General features: G+C 39.4%; 1 protein-coding gene across 15 annotated transcripts in view; it reads right to left on the reverse strand.

Annotated features, from left to right (window-relative positions):
• LOC102389627 (WD repeat containing planar cell polarity effector) overlaps window positions 1-14822 on the reverse strand; it is a 454572-nt gene that overhangs the window by 429801 nt on the left and 9949 nt on the right. For 4 of the 15 annotated variants that reach the window (XM_045162254.1, XM_045162249.1, XM_045162262.1 and 1 more), the window contains exon 1: window positions 5802-6438. The exons of 1 other annotated variant lie outside the window; for it this stretch is intronic. The gene's annotated coding sequence lies outside the window, so the exon portion shown is untranslated. Of the gene's footprint in view, window positions 1-1163; window positions 1350-5434; window positions 5691-5801; window positions 6446-14822 lie in introns of those variants that run through there. 10 more of the 15 variants (XM_045162253.1, XM_045162251.1, XM_045162256.1 and 7 more) reach the window with 7 other exon arrangements.

The raw sequence follows: 14822 nt of genomic DNA on the forward strand, positions 1-14822 counted from the left end.
TAACTAAATAATTTTAATATTCCATTAAAGTATTTTAGGGATTCAAAAATGAATTAGGCATGGCTTCTTTCCTTGAGGAATTTACAGGCTAGATGGGGCAAGAGTTAAAGTTCAGAGTATTATTCATCTTAAGAAAATGCCACCAGATGGAAATATAAATTGGTGTAGCCACTATGGAAAACAATATGGATGAACCTCAAAAAATAAAGAGTTAACACATATGATCCAGAGAAAAGTAATTCAAAAAGATACATGCAATCCTAAGTTCATAGCAACACTATTGATAATAGCCAAGACATGGAAACAACCTAAATGTCCACCAACAGATGAATGGAAAAAAAGATATGGTTATATATACATATAATGGGACACTATTCAGCCATAAAAAAGAATGAAATAATGCCATTAGTAGCAATATGGCTGGAACTAGAGATTATCATACTAAGTGAAGTAAGTTAAAAAGAGGAGATATCATTTATATGCGTTACTTACAAGTAATCTAAAATATGACACAAATGAACCTATCTACAAACAGAAACAGACACAGAGAACAGACTTGCGGCTGCCAAGGCGGGTGTGAGAGAAGAATAGATTTGAGAGTTCGGGAGTAGCAGATGAAAGTATTACACACAGAATGGACAAACAACAAGGTCCTACCATATATCACAGGGAGCTATATTCAGGATACACCATAACAGAAAAGAATATGAAAAAGAATGTACATGTTTGTAGATAGGTTCATTTGTGTTATATTTTAGATTACACTTGTAGGTAACACATATAAATGATATGTCTTTCTCTTTTTAACTTACTTCACTTAGTATGATAATCTATAGTTCCAGCCATATTGCTACAAATGGCATATATATGTACATATATAACTGAATCACTTTGCTGTAAAGAAGAAATTAACACGATTTTGTAAATCAGCAACTGTGTAAATCAACTATACTTGAATAAAACAAATTTTTAAAAAAGAAATAAAATACCACCAGAGAAATTGAGATAAATTATGAGTTCAGGGAAAACTGATTACTTACAGCTGGTTGAGGTCTAGATTCAATGGGTCTCCTTCCCCACACCTGAACCTACAATCTCTTGATTAGAAAAATTCACTCGGATCATTGCCCATTGCCCCCAAACTAAAAGGGAAAGTCACTCACTTTTATAGAGTCAACAACAGGTAGAATGCAGATTAGGCCAGGAAAGGGACTGGGGGTAGGGTCTTCACTGCCATTCCTTGTATCAGAAGGACTTCTGAAAACTTTTCCAAAGAGCCTGTTATATTTTTGATAGAAACAAACACAACTGGTTTTGCTCTAATTGCATTAGGACTATATGCTAAACACCTGAAAAGAGAAAAATGATCAGTCTGAATTAACTGTTTATAACTGAAGTCATCTTGTTTTTTAGTTATCTGAATAATTAAGTTATATAAACAATGTGACAGCTCCTACTCATAATAGTCCCAGCAGGTGATAAGGGTCTAGCAATTAATTCAATCTATTAGAGAAAGGTAAAAGTGTTTTTTAAAGGTGCATATTTAGGTATCCTCTTGAGCTCCCAAGAAGCGGGACTGGTTATAATACTTAATAAAAAGTTCCTTCATATGTGTGGATGTATGAACCAGCCTAGGTGTTATTTAACACATGTACAATCATCTTCTTGTGCCCCTTTTCCCTCCAAATAAACTAAAAGCAACAAAATAGTCATCTCCAGCCACTCCAACAGTTATGGCATTCACTTTTCTTTTTGTATCTGGGGGAAATATCACATATTTTGATACCTGAATATTATTCTGTCTTGCTTTTTTAAAATGGTTTTACTTATGTATATTTCTTAAGTGGAATATTTATTATTCCACTTAGGAAATTACAAGTTTCTTAAAGAGAAAGACATTTTCATGGGTGTTGTCTGCCATTTATGGCAAGGAGCACAGTAGACGTTCAGTATAAACTTTGGCATTCAACTTCCAACCCAGATAGCATCATAAATTTACACCCTGAGGCACATTTGAATGATACATAATACTATATAAAATGAGAACACTTTGAACATACAGTTATCATCAAAATATGGTAAACATTTCTATATTTCAGAAGTGGTCACTCCATGTCCAAAAGGGCGGAGCAGCTCAAGACTGAATGCAAGAACAGGGCAACAAAGAGGCTTTCCCACCTGTGAAGCTGCCACCCTGGTTGCTGACTGGGATTACAGATTATAAGAAACTGCTTATCTAAGAAGGAAACAATAGTTTTGCAGGAAGGACCTGCCCAGTTACCAGCGTGTTCAGAGACTAGATTTATGGTACTTTCACATCATTGCAGCACTAAGACACCGAGCTGCCACCACAGAACTGATAAAGCATTGGCAAATGCACTTGAACCATTGACTATAAGAAGACATCTGTTTTTATGCCTAAAGAGGTGGAGTTAAAATTCTCTATAATGATAAGGAAAACAGGGAAAGGTCTTTAATGGGGGGTTAAAATATGTTAAGGTCCATTTTTTGTTAGGGAAGAGGATGGAGATATTAAACAATTTCATACTTTAGGGAAAAATAATAGTTAAGCATAATATAACTTAAATCTCCCCTAGTAGCTCAGATAGTAAAGCATCCACCTGCAATGCAGAGACCAGGGTTTGATCCCTGGGTCAGGGAGATCCTCTGGAGAAGGAAATGGCAACCCACTCCAGTATACTTGCCTGGAAAATCCCATGGACAGAGGAGCCTGGAGCGCTACAGTCCATGGGGTCACAAACAGTTAGACACAACTGAGAGACTAACACACACACAACTTAAAGAGTAAGAATACAAGAGACTAACACACACACAACTTAAAGAGTAAGAATACAATCAATGTCAAAGTAGAAGAGGGAGTGAACAGAAAATTCAAAGTATATGGCAAAAATAAGTTCAGTTATATCAGTAAACAAATGTGAAGGGATAAAATTCACCTATGATTTTATCAGATTGGCTTAAAAATTAAACTATAAGCTTTCTTAAAGATATACACTTCAAACAAACACAGAAAGGTTGAAAAGCAAAAGATGGAAAGAAAAAATATTATCACAGATAAATACAAAACTAAAAGCAGACTGGTTTATCAGTTACCATCAGACAAAATAATACTTACACGAAGTCCATTAAAATTTAAAAAGGAACCATCTACCAAAGACTTATGTGGGGCTTCCCTGGTGGCTCTGTGGTAAAGAATCCACCTGACAGAGCAGGAGACGTGGGTTCAATCTCTGATCTGGGAAGATCCCACATGCTGTGGAGCCACGAAGCCCATGCTCCACAACTACTGAGCCCTTGTGCAGCAGCTAATGAGCTCCTCACACCCTAGAGCCTGTGCTCTGCAATAAAAGAAGCCACTGCAATGAGAAGCCTGCACACCACAACCAGAGAGTAGCCCCCCCACCGCCACCAACTGGAGAAAGCTCATTCAGCAGTGAAGACCCAGTACAGCCAAAAGTAAATAAATAAAATTATAAAAGCTTAAGTGACAAGCTATTTGACAAGACAGCCTTGAAATAATAAAGCAAAAACTGAATTATAAAAAGAATGGAAAATCCAGTGAGTCTTGACAGGAAGCAGATATCATGTTCAGGAGAGTTTAATTGAAAAGAACTGAATGAAATGACTATTTATATAGGTGCATACAGGACTGAAAGGATAAAAGATGATGGTGAGGCACCAAACGACTGACAAGAGGGGAAAGCCATTACTCCTCCAGGTCTGAAAGAACAAAGGGAGGGAACAGAATTATTGGAGCCCAAACAGAGACGGGGAGGGGTGGCATTTCCCAGGTGGCTCAGTGGTAAAGAGCCCACCTGCCAATGTAGGAGACACAGGAGACGTGGGTTCAATCCCTGGGTCGGGAAGATCTCCTGGAGGAGGAAATGGAAACCTCCAGTATTCTTGCCTGGAAAATTCCATGGACAGAGGAGCCTGGTAGGCTATAGTCCACGGGGTCACAAAGAGTCAGACATGACTGAGTGACTGAGCATGGACACACAAGCAGAAACAGCTGTGGAGGAGAGGCTGACCAGAATGGGTTCTTGCCCTGGGGGATGGCAGACGCTGGTGGGGCAAGGAGGTGGGCCAAATCTACTGACCTTTATTAATGTCAAGGCTATCTTGTCAAATAGCTTGTCACTGAACAAACCTAACTGGAAACCAAAGGGCAAAAGAGTAAAGCAGAGAGCTAAGAAAAGATTTTTCAAAGGAATTTATCATTTAATACTAGTGGGTCTTTCTTTATGAGCATCTATAAATCACAGGGCAAATGGAGAATAATCACAATAATCATAGCGAGAAATTCTAACATCACTTTATCGGAAACTGATAGACCAAGTAACTACGAATTAGTCAGATGTAGAAGACGTCACAATACAGTTAACAAGCTTGACTCAACAGGTATGTGTGTGTGTGTGTGTGTGTGTTTAGACAGAGAACCTGCTTCTAACAGAGAGAGTATACATTCTTTCTAAGTATATTTGCAATGAAATATTTATAAAAGTTTACCATACTAGGTCACAGAGGATTGAATGCTAAAGAATTGATATTACATAGAACATAATACAGTTCAATTAGAAATCAGCCTTAAAAGATAGATTTCTATGTGCTAATATGAAATGGCCCTCAAGAAATATTTCTAAATGAAAAGAATAAGATATGAAGCATCATCTATTTTATACTAATATTTGCATAAAATAATCTGTATCTACTTATATATGCACAGAATACATCTGGATACCCAAGAAATTATTAATAGTGGTTGCCTGTGGGGGTGGACAGTAATTTATCTTTTTTTTTGTTTGTTTTCTGAATCTTATTCTATTTGTACCATTACTTAAAAATAAAAAAAGCTAGTCAAAAAATGCTGAATGGAATTGAGATAAGCTATCCACATTTTTTTGGTCCATTTTCAAGGAAGTTTCCCAAGCTGGCTTTGTAACCTGTAGGATTTTAACCAAAATGACTGGCTACCATGGCTTATCCTAGGTTATACCAAATTTCCACTTACCTTCCCTTATTTTTTTTTCCTACATAGAAAGAATACCATAATTCCAGTGTATCTCTTCCCATCGACCCTAAGATGAGGTGATTTTTGAAAAAATAAAAGCTGAGCTCTTGAACATAACATTTCTGAGACCTCTGAATGTACATACTGTACTGTTCTTTGAGAATTCCTGCTAGAGATGGTAGTAAACAATATGGAGGACATAAAATAATCAAGACAAGAAATAAATATTAACACAACCCATTGAGATGAATGCCAAGAATAGGATATCTAATTTACCTTATACATTTTTAAGCTTCATTCCACCAGTCAGAAATAGTTAACACTTCTCTGAGCATGCTGCCATTCCTGACAGAGACTCATTAACCCAGAGCTTGAAATGTCAATAGCAAAATAATTTCTCACCTGGCATTTCAAGTGACAATGGGGACATCTGAACAGAAAGCCCCGAAGCAAACAGTTCTTTAACAGTCTTCAATATATAAGGGAGAATCTACTTTGATGACCCTTGCTGTTTTATAAGTCAAATACAGGGTTCAGATACAAGAGTCGAGGAGAATTGGCATGACTGCATAAATAGAGCTGGCACTCAATTCCACGACTTTAATTCACTTGCCAATTTATAAACTGACAATGAATGCTATTTGCTCACTTCAGAGAGGTGTCATGATAGGAGCATCCTGGCTGGGATTAGAGGCAGTCCACTTGCAGGTATCTGAGGGCCTGGGCCTCGCTAACCTGGTTAGCGAGCTAACCAGTTTTCCTCTCTTACCTGGTGCCCACGACTTGGGAGCTCAGCTGGGCTTCTCCTCAGGTCTCGATGTGTACTTCATCACGTCAGGGCCTTAGGCTAAGCAACCCCTTCTTGATGGCACTCTAAGGTTTGGAGTCACGACCCAGGATGGAAGCCCCAAGTCCTGCTATTTTCTATTTGCTTTGGTTGATCACACCCTCCACCCCTTACCACCCAGCTCTCTGCCTTCTGGCTTCCTGTTGCATTAGTTTGGCCAATGGGAGCCCTGATTGGAGACACATGGGAGAAAGAGAGTTGAATGAGTTGGTTTCAGCTGTGTCCTCACACTGAGGATCACTATTCCTTTCAAGACAGCTTCCACACCCACAGCTATCTCCTTGCAGGGTGCAGGGTCTGGGAGCTACTCTCTCTGGATACTTTGATTCTAGGGGTGGTACAGCTCAGCTACTACTAGCCCCAGTTTCCTGCACTATTTGTCATGGTCCCCCACTTTGCACCCTCATTTGGTAATCCCTTGTAAAACAAACAACCCCTTCCTGAATTATCTTCCTTCAACTTTGCCACCTGTTTCTGGTTAAGACCCAGAGTGATATGCCTGCCTGCACCACTGATGAGCTGAATGGCTTTGGACAGACCACGTAACTCCTCTTAGCCTTAGTCCCCTCATTCACAAGCTATGAAGGTATCCTACCCTGAGAGGAGTTCATAGGAAAATACCAGACACTTTGTAAATGTGCTTCTACCCATATCTCTAAAGAGCTACTAACAGTAGCCCCACATAGCAACTAACTGGCTGGATCTCCCTGGAACTAAGGTGATTTCACCTGCCTGACAATGAGTATTGCCCGAGGCTGCTGCTGCTATATTCTTGGGATTTCCAGATCTTTATATTTCACTATTTGATATCTCCACTGGGCTGTCTCACAGCTATCTTAAAAATCCACTATGGCCCAAACAGAACTCATGCCCTTTCCTCCTAAACTCCCCATGTCCGCTAGTCCAATAACACACCATCTACCCAGTTTTTAAAGTCAGAAATTTGGGGAGTAATTCTTGACAACTCTCTTTCCCCATAACCAGCCAAGAAACAGCTCTTGTCAATTCTGCTTTCTGTATTATCTCCGGAATTTGTCTATTATGCCCCAAGCTAGATGCCACAACCATCATCCAGGCCACTGTTATCTCCCAGCTGGATCATTATAATAGCCTTCTCCAGTGCTTGCTATGTCCTCTTTGGTACCTTCTAGTCCAAAATCCACAGAGCAGCCAGAGTTTCTTTTTAAAATGTAAGTCCTTACAGATGGTCTACAAACACATGAAAAGATGCTCAACATCACTAACTATTGTTGTTCAGTTGCTAAGTAGTGTCTGACTCTTTATGACCCCAGGCTCTTCTGTCCATGGGATTCTCCAGGCAAGAATACTGGAGTGGGTTGCCATTTCCTACTCCAGGGAATATTCCCAACCCAGGGATCGAACCCACATCTCTTCTGTCTCCTGCATTGGCAGGTGGGTTCTTTACCACTAATGCCACCAGGGAAGCCCCAGGTATAAGGCATAATGAGGCAGAATTTAAGAGTGGTCAAACCTTTTAATGGCAACATGAGGAAACTTAAATGCAAATACAGGCAACAAATTGTAAAACTCTCCTAGTGAACAATTTTTAAAAGTTCTAAAACTAACCATTAACACTAGTCTTTCTTGTTTAAAGAACTCAATGAGAGGTTTGTCTAAGCCCACCTCAGTCAGACACATGTGGGCATATGAACAGTTCTTGAAAAGTCTGTACAGAAGGGCAATTCATTTTTGTTTCTAGGACTGGCTGGGAGCCTAGAAGAACTGCTTTCATACCCATTCACCTCTGGAATTTTTTTTCTATAACCTTGCAATATCTTTTTACTTGAAAAGTAAATTGCTTCTACCTTGAAAGCAAGTGATTTAAAGAAGATGAAGTTAAAAGATCCCCTCAGTACTGCAAATTCTAGAAAACAATAATCCAGACATGGTATTATTTAGCAATCCATGATAATGTAATCCTACCTCCAGAATAACATCTGAGAATAAAATGAATGTATCTTGTAACATCTAACCATACACAGACATATGAGTAACAAAATAAGGGGACAGAAAGAAAGAAAAGGAAGTTAGATGATGGTTTTATCCAAGCAGCAGATTTATAGTTTTGGGGACAAGGAACATCTGCTCCTAACCTACCTTAATGTAGGAAACAACAACAAAAATAGTCTTCCAGAAAACAGACCCACATCTGAAGCTATATAGCTCCTATTCACAGAAACTGTGCTTGGCCAAACACCAAGACCTGGACTAGGGAAAAACAAGTGAGAAACCTGCCTGCCAAACATTTAAAGAGGTGCTCACTCTCAGGATGGATCAAAGCCAGGGTTAGGTCAGAGAACAAGGGCCTCCTTAAAAGCTGAGCCCTGGCACCTCACTCACCTACCCCTCGTCTGGGTTCTGCCAAATGCTACACAGCAACATGCATGTGATACTTTTTCAAAGTAATGCTGCATACTTTATTTTATTTAAGCCTTATAACAACTTTAGAAAGTAGGTATATAATTACCCTCATTTTAAAGATGAGAAAACTGAGGCTCAAAGTTAAGTGATTTACCCAATTATTCCATCAGCAAGCAGGGTATCAAGACTTGATGTGGCACTGGCATTATCCCACTCAGTAACACCTTCATATGTCACTCAGGACAACTTATCTCTGATATCCAAGAGGATACCTTCCAGCAGGTACCAAAGAAATTTTTAACGTATGGTTTCATGAACACAAACTGAAAATAACTTGGAAGTTACAATAAACTTACTCTCCATCTAACTATCCATCCAATCTCTATAACCAGCACCAAAAATTAAACATTTCTACCAAAAACAATCCTTAATCCATATTTTGTCAGAGAAGGCAATGCCAACCCACTCCAGTACTCTTGCCTGGAAAATCCCATGGACGGAGGAGTCTGGTAGGCTGCAGTCCATGGGGTGGCAAAGAGTCGGACACGACTGAGTGACTTCACTTTCACTCTTCACTTTCATGCATTGGAGAAGGAAACGGCAACCCACTCCAGTGCTCTTGCCTGGAGAATCCCAGGGACGGGGGAGCCTGGTGGGCTGCCGTCTCTGGAGTCACACAGTCAGACACGACTGAAGCAACTTAGTAGCAGCAGCATACTACCCCCCAAAGAGTCGACCCCATACTATCCAAATTCACGTATTCCCCCTCAATATCAGAGTCAAAGTAAAAATCAATTATAATGCCATGTGTGCGTGCATGCTTAGTTGCTCTGTCGTGTCCAACTCTTTGCCACTTTATGGACTGTAGCCTGCCAGGCTCTTCTGTCCATGGTATTCTCCAGGCAAGAATACTGGAGTGGGTTGCCATTCCCTTCTCCAGAGGATCTTCCCAACCCAGGAATCGAACCCAGGTCTCTTGCATTGCAAGCGGATTCTTCACAGTCTGAGCCACCAGGGAAGCCCTATAATACCATATTTTACTAAATAAAGTATTTCTTTGAAAAAATATATTCTAAATAAAACACTGACACATGACTCTGTTTTCTAATCCAATATTGTCACAAAAGGAAATAAAGGATCCTGGTTATATATTAGTGATTTTATTAAAATTATCTTTATTATATTTTTATTAAAATATTAACCTAAAATTCTTTTTTAACCTAAAAACCATTTCATAATATATCACACAAAATGATAAAATATTTTAAAAATGCCTGGAGAGTGGAGTTGTTCTGTATAAAGCAGTTCTTGAGTTCATAAAGGTGGGACTGGTGGGAGCTTTGACTGAGAGCTTGCATTTTCCAGATGAATAAACAGACTCAGCCAGGAGAAGTGTCCTGTCAAGGTCACTCAGTTAGTCGCAGGGCCATAACCCACATTTCCTGATCCCCAGTCCAGAACTCTTTCCCTGAACCTTGCTGTCTCCTGATAATATATCAGTCAATTTCCCCTTCATGCTAAAAACAAATCAGAAATACTGTGCTACTCAAATTCCTATTTTTTTAACACGTGGAATAATTTTCATCTACAGTTAAAGGCTTTCCCTCCTCCCCCTCCAGATTAAAGGGACACAGCAGTTATAACCAAATTTTGGCACAATATTTAAGTTCCCTAAACTTCCTATCAAAAAATAAAGATTACAAAGAGGAATTATAAGTTTTATCACATACAGGTTGCTTTTCCTTTTCTTCCTGTGTCTGATACTTACTCCTGTGGTTTTTTTTTCTTATAAGTCTGAAATTCATCAAATATAGTTCATGCTCAGTTTTCCAACTGGGTGCTTCCTTGACTGGCATTTGTTTATACATCCTGGGGATGGGAGAAAGAACCAATGCTCTGGGCAGAGAGAAGATAAAAGCAATTGTCACTCAGTGTTTTTAATAAAGAAGACGGAGTAGTTTCTGATAGTAGGAGAGAACTAGAAAAAGAATAAGTATGCACACAGAGACCTGTACACACGCACGTGTGTGCTCCAAATGGACATTTATATGTATTATCAGATTCAACCTTCTCAAGGACCCTAGCAGGAGGATATTATTTTTGCCTCAAGTTTTCACATTAGGAAACAGACTAGCCCAAATGACAGACCTAAGATCCCACAGATAGTATGTGAATCTGACCTCAGGCTGTCTGACTCTAAAAACTCATAGGAAGGAAAACTTTTCTCTCTTCAATTTCCAAAGACTTACTTTCTATCTCTCCCCAACAAAAATTAAAATGGGAAGAAATGGTCAGATGTGTATCAAGAATAAGAAATCCCATAATGATTGAAGTCTTCTATGAGTTGTATCTTCTTAAAAAGTCTCCAAGAGACAGATGACAACATTCTTTAGGGAACTGATTCAAAAGCAAAAAAAGATACTGAGACAAAGAAAGAAAAAAATGGGCATGAATAAGAGTGTCATTATATGAGCAAAAATGACTTACTAGTAGGAATGATAGCTAGAGAATAAACTGTGACCAAATGCTGATGACCTCACTGCTGAGTCCTACAAAGCCTTTAGACAGTTGCCTGGACCACCCTTTCACTGTTATTTTCAGTGGTATGTGAGAGAAAGGTGAAAGAGCCAAGTCTGTGGAAGAGAAGAATTAGCAATAATTTTTGTTTCTTTCGACTTAATTTTTTTAAAATATTTTGAAGTCTTTATTGAATTTGTCACAATATTGCTTCTGTTCCATGTTTTGTTTTTATGGCTGCGAGGCATGTGGGATCCTAGCTCTTTGACCAGAGATCAAACCCACACCTAAACACCATTGCAAGGTGAACTCTTATCCACTGAACCACCAGGGAAGTCCCTAGCAGCATTTTAAAAGACAAGAATGAGACTTGATAAACTGGTGGTTCTTTGTGTTCCTAACTCAAGTAATGAAATTTGTTTTTGTTTTTTTTTAAACTGAGGTGAAATTCACATAACAGAAATTAATCATTAACTTTTTGAAAAGTGTACAATTCAGTTGCACTTAGCACATTCACTGGGGTGAGAAACCATAACCTCTAACTAGATTCAAGACATTTTCAAAAGGCAACTCTGTACCCACAATAATACAGATAGAAAAACTGGCAAAAGAGAGGGAGTAAAGCAAAAATTCCAGTGGTATGGCACAAAGTAAGAACTTAAAAGAAACTATGTATTTTTAAAACTCTTATTTAAGGAATATTTTGCTGAAACATTATCAAGTATAATGTATTGTTCTAAGTGCTGGATACTTTTATAACAAATTTTCCAGGCAAAGCAAACTTTATTGTGGCCCTGGGGTCAGGGCTCTTTTCTCCAGGTGCTGCTGAAACTAGACAGTTGGGGGTGAGGGGCTCTTGAATTGCACCTCTCACAACACTTCCACCATCTTCAGACATAGATGGAGGGGGACTGGTGTAAGGGGCACCCTGAGTTTGCAGCATACCCTGAGAAAGGCCGACTCGCAGATCCTCAGTTACTGCAGCCAAGTCACTTCTGGCTCCTCGTTTCTTGGATTCCAGCTTCTTAGGTCTAAATGTAGGTTTGGCTTTTCTCACAGGGCTCTCGTCTTTAAAACTGGGTGTCACTGTTTCTCTTCTTTCTCCACCTTTTTTCCTTAGCAATTCGTCTGTTTATGCAGCACTAGTCTCTTGTTTGACAAGGGTCCACTCCTCTAGGGATACTTCTGAAGGTGAAAGTCAACCAGTTGTGTCCAACTCTTTGCCACCCCATGGACTATACAGTCCATGGAATTCTCCAGGCCAGAATACTGTAGTGGGTAGCTTTTCCCTTCTCCAGGGGATCTTCCCAACCCAAGTCTCCCTCATTGCAGACGGATTCTTTTACCAGCTGAGCCACAAGGGAAGCCCAAGAATACTGGAGTGGGTAGCCTATCCCTTCTCCAGTGGACCTACCCAACCCAGGAATCAACCCAGGGTCCAGGGATACCTCTATATCATCATTATTCTCCTCCTCCCTCCCTCCTTATCCTCCCCTTCCAGCTCCTCCTCTTCCCAGGTCTTCAGTGTGAAGGACAGGTCTGAAGCGTCATAACATTCTTAGCATGAAGAACACAGGTCCAAAGCCAAACTGAAACTGAAAAGTGACTGAGGAGAAAGCTCCAATCCCATCAAGGTGACCTGGGTAGGATGGAAGTGATGTGATAGGTTCTGTCTTCTTGTTCTCCTGGTTTGCTGGAGACAGGATCTCCACAAGGTCATCTTTTCTTGGGCTTTTTCTCCAAGCAAATCATAGTAAGCAACAGCTTATAGTCCTGCTTCCCCTCTTTCTGGGGCTCAAAGGTCCAAGTCTGCTTCTGCTGGCTTAGCTCAGAGCCCCAGGGCATGGCTGTTACTGCCTTTTCAGCTGTGCTGCAGCCTTAGGATGACGAAGGTAGCAAAAATACCTTCTAGTGTTTGTCTTCAAAAGAGTTTGCAGTCCAATGAAGAATTCAGGTGTGTAATCAAATGGAACCAGGTAAGGAAGAGGACCAAGAGAGAGAGAAGGGTTAAGATATCAAAAGGAGGTTGTAGGAAGACTATTTGCTATACTTAGATAAAGTCCTGGGCATGAATCAATGATGATCTCCTAGGACTACAAAGAGCAGGAAAGTGCCAGGTAAACTGCTAAAATAGGATAAGGAGGTTACATTGGCACATGAACACAATCTCCACTCTCCAGGAAAAAATGAGGAAAGAAGGGAGGCTTCATGTGATCACAGGTCTTTCTGATGTTATGGTGTGTAGATCCTCTCACAAGGAAGTGCCAGCTAAATCCAAGAGACTTCAGGGAAAGATATGAAAAGGAGGTGTTATTATGCAATTCTAGCCATAATGGCATCATTTGGCAAAAAAAAAAAAAAAAAAAGAATGTGAGCAATATAAACAGGTGTTGAACAACAACAAAAATCAATGGGACATAAAGAAGAATATGATAGCACTAAAGATGTAGCTCAGATGGTAAATAATCTGCCTCCAGTGCATGTCTGACTCTTTGAGACCCTTATGGACTGTAGCCCACCAGGCTCCTCTGTCCATGGGATTCTCCAGGCAAGAATACTGGAGTGGGTTGCCATGCCCTCCTCCAAGAGATCTTCCTGACTCAGGAATCGAACCCACATCTCTTATGTCTCCTGCATTGGCAGGTGGGTTATTTACCACTAGAGCCATCTGGGAAGCCCCATATATAAATATATAACCACTTTATATATGTATTTATATATATATATCTTGAGCCCCCTGGCAAGTCATCTAACTGTATGTTCTCATCTAGGTGCATACTTTCCATTGAATGGCTATTCTTTGCCCCCCATTCCCTCCCCAAAAGGAAAACAAGGCCTCAACTTTTCTCAATGCCTCACATGTAGCAATGCCTCAAGTGAATTCTTCACCTCACCAGACTAAAATTTGTCTACAGAGTTAATGTTGATCTTTTTCATAGAGTTGCATCAGCTTTAATAAACATTTGGACATCATAGTACATAAACTCAAGTGAACCTAAACCACTTTTGAAAGCTGACTACAGCACAATGCTCAAAAGAAGGGAACTAGATATTAATAAGATGCTAAATCTGTGGTTTAAGTTGTTATAACTTTCTTATTTTTCTTTTTTTTTTTCTGACTTTCCTCATTGAAACCAGAAATAGGCTGGGAAATTATAGGATAGATAGATAGCTAATAGATAAATGGAGAAATTTCCCATGGTATCTGTGATATATTTTATTCATCAAACAAACATTTGTGGAGGAACTATTATGTACCAGGTACTTTAAGTGATACAAATGTGGGGCAGACTTTGTTTCTGACTTCATAAAGCCAATTATCTATGAGGAAAATAGATATGAACATAAATATCTGTAATATAAAGTAGAAAGTGATAACTGATATGAGAGAGATATAGATAAGTTGCCACAGGAGTTCAGAGAAAAAAAGAGGCTACCTACATTTAGAAGAGATCAAGTAAAGCTGGTAGCAGAATCCTGGCCTTAAACTTTAAGAACATGTAGAATGTGAACGAGTAAAAACAGGAAGCAAGAATCAATGGGACAAAGGCAGAGAGCCAGAACATTTCTGGGCATGTAAGGAAAGAGCAGGGAGCGTGGACGGCTGTGGTAAAAGGAGTAACAGGCCACAGGATGGGAAGCTGCACTGGGTTAGAGAATATAAGACTTTGTGTGCCATGAGGAGTTTGAATTTAAGTAAACAGAAAACTTGATAGCTTTTAATAGTTTTCAAGCAGAAAAGTAACATGAGAAGAGCTGTACTTGGGATTAAGCTGATAATGCAAGTATAAAATCATGTGTAAAAAGGGTTAGAGGGAAGAAGCCAGGTGAGAATCAGAAGGAGAAGCATGGAGGAAATAAAGATTATAAAAACAGAATCAAATAAATGTTTCATATTCTGTGTTAATTTGTACTCCAGGAAACTAAGTTCTATTGAGTTAATATAGAAACAAGCCTTTGATTGATTGGTAACAATACTAGTCACTTGTATCCAAAGGTACGTAGAAAGTTCCCCCAGATCTCTCTCTAAAAAAAATTAATATG

The sequence above is a fragment of the Bubalus bubalis genome, chromosome 12 (genome assembly GCF_019923935.1).
Source record: "Bubalus bubalis isolate 160015118507 breed Murrah chromosome 12, NDDB_SH_1, whole genome shotgun sequence".
NCBI lineage: Eukaryota > Metazoa > Chordata > Mammalia > Artiodactyla > Bovidae > Bubalus > Bubalus bubalis.